Source organism: Nicotiana attenuata, chromosome 11, assembly GCF_001879085.1.
Source record: "Nicotiana attenuata strain UT chromosome 11, NIATTr2, whole genome shotgun sequence".
NCBI classification, from domain to species: domain Eukaryota; kingdom Viridiplantae; phylum Streptophyta; class Magnoliopsida; order Solanales; family Solanaceae; genus Nicotiana; species Nicotiana attenuata.
In genome coordinates this window covers 129,082-139,845 of record NC_031999.1, presented here as the reverse complement: position 1 = coordinate 139,845, position 10,764 = coordinate 129,082, and positions in this window count along the sequence as shown.

Below are 10,764 nucleotides of genomic sequence, written 5' to 3'. Positions count from 1 at the left end.
TATATATATATTCTTTGCTTATTCATATTTCATGCATTACATGTTTTAGTATATAAATTCAAAAAGAAGAAAGAGAAAATTAATTAGATCATGATGGAATTAGCCGCTTCATGAGCTATGTCTATCAGTTTGCTTCTTCTTGTCCAGAGAGTGTGACTGGCTCAAGGGAAAATTGCTCTTTATTTTTTAGTCATCTAACGATTATGATTCTAAATTATTTTTATATTTAAACTTGGTAGAATTGCATTAGCACTTAAGAACCTATTAATTTACGCAATGGTATAGTTTTATTGCAGGTGTTGTGCAGGAAAATGAGTTGGTTGAGTCAAGAGTGACTATTCTTGCTTTTGTAAAGGAAGCAACAATAGTCGGGGGCGGTTCTAAATGCTTGGACGGTGAGGCCATTGCCTTAGGCCCCAAAATTTGAAGGCCTCAAATTTATCTTAAATTCTTATTATTTTTATTACTATATATTATATAATTTATGTAAATAATTATTATAAAGAAAATGTTACAATATATTTTTTTATTATTTGATTGAGGTTATTTTATATCAATAAGTTTATAAATTATGATAATTTTCTTCACTGATTAATTAGTGTATTTGCTTCACTCTTTAATTCTAATTTTATCCTTTTTTTATAATGAATTAAATTATATATATATCGACAACATAATGCATTTCTTTTACAATGTTCTCTAAAACTGCATGAACACAAAAGTATTCATGCATCGATTTTCTTTTAGTGTAATTCGACATATTATATTAGGTTATTTATAATTTATTTTAGATATTCACGAATAAGTGCTACTTAATCGTTTTGAGAGTTGCAGCCCTGTTCCCCTATTTATCGCTCCTTTTGTGTTCTACAACTGTTATATGACTTACCGGGTTAGTTGGTTCGGGTCCGGAGAGATTTCAGAGTGAATTGAGACACTTAGTCTCTTAACTGAAAGCTTAAGTTGGAAAAGTTGACCGGATGTTGACTTATGTGCAAACGACCTCAAATTTGAATTTTGATGGTTCCATTAGCTCCGTTAGGTGATTTTGGACTTAGGAGCGCGTCCGGATTGTGATTTGGAGGTCCGTAGTAGAATTAGGCTTAAAATAGCGAAAAGTTATAATTTTGTAAAGTTTGACCGGGAGTGGAATTTTTGACATCGAGGTCGAATTAGATTTACGGAAGTTGGAGTAGGTTCGTGGGATCGTTTGTGACTTGTGTGCAAAATTTGGGCTAAATGGGACGTGATTTGATAGGTTTTGACGTCGTTTGTAGAATTTGGAAATTTTAAAGTTCATTAGGCTTGAATCCGTGTGCAATTCGTATTTTTGATATTGTTTAAGGTGATTTGAGGGTTCGACTAAGTTCGTATGATATTTTGGAACTTGATGTTATGTTTGGTTGAGGTCCCGGGGGCCTTGGGTGAGTTTCGGGTGGTTAACAGATCATTTTTGGACTTAGCTTGATAGCTGAAGACTGATGGTGTTCTACTGTTCTGGTTTCCTTGTACGCGATCGCATGAGTTGATCCACGATCGCGTAGGCTTATTTGGGGCTGAGGCATTTTTTTTCTATGCGGTCGCGAAGGCAGGAACGCGATCGCATAGTTGAGGAATATTGTAGTTCGCAAACGCGAGGCTAAGGCCGCGTTCGCGTAGAGTATGGGAGGCAGGAGCTGGGGCCAGGTAAGTGTTCTATGCGGTCGCATGGGGAAGGACGCGATCGCGTAGCTTTGAGGAGTCATCCGTTCGCAATCACGGTTGTGTTTACGCGTTTGCGTTGAGTTAATCTAAGGGGCAGCATATTTGTGCTTCGCGATTGCGAGGAATGTTCCGCGATCACGATGAAGGTATATCTGGGCAGATTTAAAAAATTCAAAACGAGGGTTTCGAGTTCATATCATAAAATTGAAGTGGGAGCTCGGTAGAAAGCGATTTTTGGAGAGATTCTTGCGTGTGTGTTTGGGGTAAGTGATTCCTATCTAATTTTGATCAAATTCTATGATTATGCCTTATTCCATCATCTACTTTGTGATTTGGGGTAGAAATTGGGGAAAATGAGGAAGAGTTCTTGGGCTAGAATTTTGGGGTTTTGAATGAGATGTTGTTATCGGATTTGAGTAAATTTGGTATGGTTAGACTCTTGAGTGAATGGGCTTTCGGGTTTTGTGATTTTGTCGGATTTCGAGATGTGGGCCCGGGGGCCCGGTTTGAGCCGATTTCGGATTTTGGCTATAATTTTTTATTTTTCTTGTGGAATTGATTCCTTTAGCCTATATTGATTGTATTGTACTGCTTGTGGCTAGATTCGGGACGTTTGGAGACCGATTTGAGAGGCAAAGGCATTTTGGAGTAGAGTTTTGCTCGGATTGAGGTAAGTAACAATTCTAAATCTGGTCCTGAGGTTATAAAACCCAGGAATTTGTCTTATGTGATTGTTTTGGTGGTGACGCACATGCTAGGTGACGGGCATGTGGGCGTGCACCGTAGAAATTGTGACTTGGTCCGTTCCGTGAATCTGTAAAGATGAATAACTTGCTGTTAGCTATATGCTCTCTATGTGTTATAGGAATTTGACTGAAAATCATGCTAGAAATCATGTTTAGGCTATGTGGTGGTACTGTTGGGATGCACAGAGGCCGTGTTACCTGTTGAATTACCTGCTAAATGCTATTGTACTCAGTCTCAGTTTTTATGTTCGCATATCATATCTCAGTCTCTGTAATTCTTATTGATACATCATGTTATTGCTATTTGGGCTGTTTTTTCCTGATTTTTGATAGCCCGAGAGACTGGAGAGATTGATGATTGAGTGAGGCCGAGGGCCTGATTGTGAGGATATTTATGGGATCAGGCTGCACGCCGCAGCATGTCTCGTTGATTTATGCCATGATTGGCTTGATTTAGCGCTTGGGCTGTAGGAGCCCCTCCGGAGTCAGTACACACTCCCAGTGAGCGTAGGTACCTACTGAGTGTGAGTGCCGAGTGCTGAGTGATCGTGAGGAATGAGTGACTGTGAGGAATGAGTGATTGTAAGGTTGGAGTGAATGAGAGGACTGAGTGATTGTTGCCCTGAGAGGATGTCTATGATTTCATTATTGTTGCACATAGTTGCCCTATATCACTGTTTTGAAAACTTCTGAAAGATATTTTTATCCGATTTTACTTGAACTTGGCATAAACAAACTAATTTGACTTGATTTGCCGGATTTGGGAAGCATGTATATTTCCCTTGTTGAGACTACTGAAAATGAATTATAACTGTGTAGCTCGTCACTATCTTCCAGTTCCTTATTTATTATTGTTACTTACTGAGTTAGTTGTACTCACGCTACACCCTGCACTTCGTGTGCAGATCCAGGAGTTTCTGGACGCGGAGGGTGTTGATAGTTCTGGTAGCTGACCGTAGGAGATAGCGAGGTAGCTGTCTGGCGTTCGCAGACTTTGTTTTCTCCTTCCTGATTTCAAACAAACGTTTTTAGTTTTGTACTTTTGAGTACTTTAATTAATAATATTGCATTCTATGACTCTAAGCACAAGTTAGTATTCAAACCGAAGTTACGGAACCGAATAAACCAAAATCGAAAAGAGAAAAATCGAACCATACCGAATTTAATTAGGTACGGTATTGGTATAGCATTTTAAGAAACCAAATACCGAAAATACCGAACCAAAATATTTAAATACCGTACCGTACCGATCGACGAACACCCCTAGACTGACACCCCGATATTGGGAGCTATTTTATGCACTTGTATTTTGGGTTTTACCCCTGTTTACGAAAATTTTATTTATTTAAAAACTTTTTGATTCATCTTTCTGTGAAATATTGGAAGTATTTTGGAAATGTCGGCTTGCCTGGTACCATCGATAGGTGCCATCACGACAGGTTAGGATTTGGGTCGTGGCATCATATTTGTGATAATAGCCAAATCAAAATTTGTGGACCTCTTCCTTTTTTTTTGAAATTTGCTATTATTTGTCTTAAATGATTAATTTGTTGTTTAGAAAGCAAATTTTTCTGTTAGTATAAATATTTTATAAAATAAATTTAAAAGCCTCTCAATATGGTTTCGCCTTAGGCTACGAGATCCATTGAGCTGCCCTTGACAATAGCTAGCAATTATAGTATAGAATGACATTAAATGTGTGATTAATGCTTCATAGATGTTCACAAATATTTATTCCTAGACTAGTAACGTTAATATATACGTTAGTATAGTTTTCATCAATAAAGTGCACAATTTAAGAGATATAAACTTACTATGTTTATAGTAGTTAGATACTGGCGTGATGGATCACATAAATAAAATGGATTGTGGACTCCTAAATTTTCAAGAGGTTAATTATATGTCCTTCTTAACGTGATCCTTGAACCTGGGCTTGGACGTAACACGATACTCGATGCCTGACTACATGTGATCGAGCGAACCAACTGGCTGACTGAATCAACATGTGATATCATAATATACTGAATGCGGAAGATAAACTAACGCATACTGATATACTGAAAGTATGAATGATATAAATCAAAGTGTGGAAACACTAATATAAGTCTGAAACATATTTGCAGCCAACATTGTTTAACATGAAAAGCAGGTGACTCTGTCTAACTGTTACTCTAGTCTATGAAGCCTCTAATGAAATACTGAAAACACCAACTGTCTGTAAATACCGGAAGACTATAAAGTAATGATAATTCCTCGAAAGAATTGGGGCTCACCCAATAGCTGGTACGAGAATTCTAGCGCTCTGAATTGTCAACCTGTAAATCATTACATGCATCGTGAGATACAGGTCCCGGGAAAAAGGGACGCCAGTACATTTGAATTGCATTACTATGTAAAGAAACTGAAAGAAAGAACTATAAATACTGAAACTGAGAACTGATAACTGAAATGATAACTATTGAAACTGAAACTGAAACTGAAATGATAACTGATAACTGATAACTGATAACTGATAACTGAACTGAATAAAGTAAGGACATGAATACTCCCTCTTTTAAAAATTTATTTGAGATGCTTTTTTCCTTCCAAAGCAAAATAATCACTCCTCTAGCTTATTGCGCTCGATCTACATCCTACCTAACTCGATATTGCTTTTGTTCTTAGACACAGAAGGTTTTTGCTCTTGTATTGTGGGTTTTCCACTTCGTTCAGTTACATTGGGGCTTTATACAACTCTACCTTGGTGATTAAGTTCCGCTTTAGTTGGTGTGAAATGAGCAGATTCTGGGATAGGAGGTCTTGTCGGTATGGAACCTACCCTTCCGGAGTGAAGGATTGTCATCCTATAGCCGAGTGTTTTTAATTTGGTTTAGAGTTGAGTGATGAAGCTCATGATTCTGCCATTAGTGAGAAGCAAGTAAACTCTATAGCCCTAAACTAAAGGAGCAGGGCAAGTTCGTTCAGCTTGAGGGATAAATTACGTGGCTGACCTGCCAGTCCATCAAATATCGTAGTTTATCCTTAAGAGCATGAGGTTCCTTGTGTGAAACTTAGATGTTGAAGCACGCACCCTTTCTTTATCTTATGCTATGGGTAAGGAATCAAAGGCAAGGAGCCAACCCAGTTCTTTTTAGGAAGCAACCTCTCCCCTCCCTTGTGGGTTCACCCCTGAGTCTAATGCCTTAACGGCCTTTTAAGCGCCTCTCACAACGGACTCGACACCAATGGGGCGGGATTGGTCATCTTCTAGCTTACTCTGCTAGAACTATTGTGACTTCCATGCTACTAAGCTAATAAGATCGGGAGAAAAAGTTCTTAAAGAATGCTCATTTTATTTGATAAGTAATCAAGGAGCTATATATATAGCACTCAGATGAGGCTTAGTGAAAAACTAAAGAGAACATATTCAAGTTAAGTTAGCCCAGGGGTAATCCAGCTACAAATGAAAGAGTAAAGCGCATTATCTTCATTCCACTTCCAATTAGATATGTTAGGCACAGTGAGATTTGCCAATCCTCTTAGAAATTAATTGAAAAAGAAAATCAAGAGTGCTTAGTGCTTGGTCCCAGATAGCAGCTCATGATGAACTGCCCAGCTAGGCACGATCGCAGACAGACACAAATGGGGCGCCACTTGCCTTAGTGAGCTTGTAAAAGAGGAAGGAAGGGGAGGACGCTTTTGCACAAGAACAAAGGTTGAGTCATAGGGGATTGCTTGAGGAAGGCCTACATACCATTCCGAGGGGTCCTCTCTCTTCCTCATTCTATTTCTGACTTATGGATTGCCTTAAGAAAAGCATCATTTCCTTCCTTTTGCTAGATTAAAAAAAAATTCTACCGACCAAGGTGGTTCACCTCTAGAATTACGTATGTAAGTGTCTTCTTTCCTCCTCCTCTAGTAAAGAAAGGGCATCCTCAGACCAATAGAGCCTAGCCAGAGAGAGGACATTCCCCATGCTGCGGTTCGAAAAGGTCTCCCAAAGCAGGTCACCGGGAGCTAAGATAGGCCTGTGCTTGTCTAACTCAAGACAGATAGCGGAAATTCGATGAAGACAGATAGATATAGAAAGTGTTCAGTGAGTTCGAGGAATCGTAAGTCTCTGAGTGCAACTCCGAATAGCTATGCGATGGTTGTCGCAATCGTAGTAGCTCTGTTATTGTTTTATTTTTGGTTGTCTGACCACACTCGAAATATCATGAATATTCTTTTGTTGTCTCTCTTCAAATTGTCAGAGATTTTTCAAGAGTTTGGTAGTACTTTTCATTTCTTCCTTTCTTATGAACTTTTTCTTTACTTGGACCTTTCCATTCCTCGATTCCCTCGATTGGCTGCTTTCTTTAATGGAGGACATTCCTTTTTACGGCGGAGACGCTGGAAGGGGTGTTAGCTCTTCGACAGAACCAAGTCTTCCTGCGGCTGAAGAAGATCCAGGGGATCGGTCCGAGATCGAAAGAGCCTTGGATCAACTTGAATTGGCCAAGATTAAAGAACAAAAAGATCTCTTGGCCGAACGGAATAGCCCTCTGATTGAATCGGAGAAGGCACGACTAGTTAGAAGATTGACTTGGGTGAACTTCCATCACCAAGTGAGATGGTCGAAATTCTTATTAACCGTTTCGCCAGCAAAGCTGCCTATAATGCCAACAAACCCAATGTCCCCAAGGCGAATTTACGACGCTTGAGGGTTTGGTTGACACGGGCACAACAATCGGTGGAGCAGGATGGGAAGGGAAATATGAGTCTAAAAAATCATATTTCTTCCATAATTGAAGGATATTTCAAGTAGAAGAGCTGACGTATTGTTTCACATTTGAATTTCTCTTACATTCTACGTTCCCGAAATGGATCCTATCAAATATTTCACATTTTCTATGATTATCTCTATTTCAGGTATTCGGGGAATCCTCCTTAATAGATGAAATATTCCTATTATGTCAATGCCAATTGAATCCATGTTATTATCTGTGAATTCGAACTTTTTGGTATTTTCTGTTTCTTCGGATGATATGATGTGTCAATCATTTGCTTCATTGGTTCCAACGGTGGCAGCTGCGGAATCTGCTATTGCGTTAGCTATTTTCATTATTACTTTCCGAGTCCGAGGGACTATTGCTGTAGAATCTATTAATAGCATTCAAGGTTAAAGATGACTCTTAGAGAGTTACCAAAATACAAAGTTCTTTTCTCCTTTCTTTCTCTTCTTTCTTTTTGATACTTGGTTGGCAGGGTCAGGACCTTTCTCGTTGGGCGAGCGCATCCGATTCTAAAGTCCTTTCTTATTGTTAAACCACTTCCCGTTCAGTTGCTGAAAGATAGAGATCAGGCTTTTTAAATGAGATTGAGTTCCACGAATATGCAGGCTAGAAAGATGCTATTTGCTGCTATTCTATCTATTTGTGCATCAAGTTCGAAGAAGATCTCAATTTATAATGAAGAAATGATAGTAGCTCTATGTTTTATAGGCTTTATCATATTCAGTCGGAAGAGTTTAGGTAATACTTTCAAAGTGACTCTCGACGGGAGAATCCAGGCTATTCAGGAAGAATCGCAGCAATTCCCCAATCCTAACGAAGTAGTTCCTCCGGAATCCAATGAACAACAATGATTACTTAGGATCAGCCTGCGAATTTGTGGCACCTTAGTAGAATCATTACCAATGGCACGCTGTGCGCCTAAGTGCGAAAAGACAGTGCAAGCTTTGTTATGCCGAAACCTAAATGTTAAGTCAGTAACACTTCCAAATGCCACTTCTTCCCGTCGCATCCGTCTTTAGGACGATATAGCCATAAAGATGCACGTCTTAGTGGGGAAAAGATTTAGCCCCCGATGTAGCTCGAAAGCAGAAAGAGTCGAATTCATTCGAGAGAGCTTGGTGGTCTTAAGAATGGTTCGGGTGGGGGATTCTCTTAAGAATAAAGAATTAGAATAGAATCTAATTCATGTTCATGTTAACAGAAGAGCGGATCCAATACCAAGACGCTTGAGAGAAAAGGCTACCCTTGTATATACGCTATTTCTGTTTATGTCAGAGGTGCCCAAAGCTAGAAGCAAGATTTCGAGTAGAATATTCAAAGCTCATGAGTAAGTAAGATGGATGGATTTGGAAGCAAGTGAAAGAACTAGTTGCATAGATATAGATATAGAGAAAGTCCTTTCTCTTCAGAGGGTGATATTAGGGTTTTGAGATCGGTTCTGCCGTCGAACATGTTTTTGACCCGAAAAGCTCCACACAGTTGTCGTATGCGGGTACTACGAGGCCCACGACTTTCTTGATCACCTCATTCTTCAACCATGGGTTAAGATGTGGCTAAAGTCTCTCCGATGGTAGCGTATATTACGCTCGAGGTCTCTCGAGCCTCCTCTTGTACCAATGTCTCCGTTTTAGGGTTTAAGGAATAAGGTAATGAAATTCCGGTATGGACTTTTGTTGTTGTTACGACAGGCTCGAGACACACCTAGAAGGTCTAGTTTTGACGGAAGAACCCCAAAAAAGGTATGTGAAGAAAGAAGGAGATGTATGTTTTGGCAAAGGAGAAAGCTGGCGCGTATCAAGAAAAAGAAAAGAAAAAAACATTTCAAGTGGAAAATGACTCGCCGAAAATTTAATACATAAGAAAATAAAAGTCTCTCATGAAACCTTCTACCAAGATAGAAAGTAAAGAGGAAAAGGCATGACCAAAATAATTGTGTGAAATAAGTGAATTTATCCAGTTGAGGCATTCTTGATTGATTGAGACAAAACGATTCCCTCAATACAGCTTAACTTCGTCAATCCTGTACGAGTAGTGAATAAGTATAGAGCACTTTGGTTGGTTGTTGACCAACGGAAAGCATGGGAGAAAAAAGGAAGAATTTCGAATCTAAAAATCAAAAGAGATTTTTTTTTCCCCAACGACAAAGGAACTTACGGGCGGGGCATTTTCGGGGACTAGCCCGCTTCCCATTACTCAATAGGGCAATTCCTCGCACATAATTAAGGGAGCCATTGAAAGGTGACTAAAACACCAGAAACGGGGACTACCCGAGCTAATGATAGAGGCAAGAACACTTTCCGGCCAAGTCCCATTAATTGATCATAACGATATCGTGGAAATGCTGCACGGACCCATATATATAGGAACAGAAAAAGAATCACCTTGATACTAAACCAGATCGAGCCCGGGATCTTCTTGGAAATGGGAAGATCTAGGATAGGCGGCCAACCTCCTGGAGAGAGCGATGTGCATAGACCAGGTGAGTAGGGATGCAGCTCCGTGGACCGCTCGTCGGGCCTGATAGGTGGTGGTATCACACCCTTCTCAAAGGAACCGTACGTGACACTCTCGCGTCATACGGCTCCGTCCCGGAAGCAGGACCTTCCCTTTCCTTTGACCAACGGGTCCTCAAACCTTTATGATTTCGTGCCGAACCTGGTCTCCATCTTCGAACTTCTCGTTCGATGAGACCCCAGGTCTCGCTGTTTCCGTTTTCTAGGTCACGCCTTAACCTCGTTAGAAAGCGGAGTTGGCTAGCTGCCGGCATATCTTTTACGTCACCGGCCACATAGTCCGCAGCGTCTTTCACTGCATCGCATTTGCCGGGGCTGAATCCCCTTTCTTGAGCGATCGCCTTCGCTCGTTGGCAGAACGCCTTGATGCGTGCGTCTAGTTTGTTGGGGTGACACTCCGCTTCTTTATACTCTTTGGAGGCGAGAAACTCCCGTTCCCTTCTCCTTTCTTACTCTTCCGAGGATGGTTCAGGGGGAGCCGGTTCCGCCTCCGGCTGAGGAGGGAAATTTCAATCGATAGGCGGTAGCTTCGACGAGCTGGGACGTGGAAGTGAAAACCCTAAATTTTAAACCCTACCCTTCTTTGCTACTCACTATCTAAGGAGCAAATCCGAAGTCGGTTCTCAAGGCCCAGAAGCTCGGGGATTGAATACCCCTATGTTCCAAGTGACTAGCTTGGCTGGTGATGCGTTCACCCACTTGCACGCTTCCTTGCAAGCACGAAATCCTTAGTTCGCCCGCTACCACACGGGCCGGTGTACTCTTATCGCTAACCCCGAGAGAGGCTATACTCTAACAGCCAACCGACTCATTATCCATGGCCGCAAGGATTAAGAAATAGCAATGTATCAGGGGCTGAGCGTACCTTCCGCTCAGGAACAAGAAATGGAGCTATTAAGTTAAGGTGCCGCTTTCCTTTTTCTAGCTCTTCTTTGGGTTCCCTATCGATGCGTGTATGCCTTCGTCGAAGAAAGAAGGGGAATCACAAGAAATTTTCATAGACCTAGGTTTAATTCCATCGATGAATCATTCGAGAACGAATTTAGC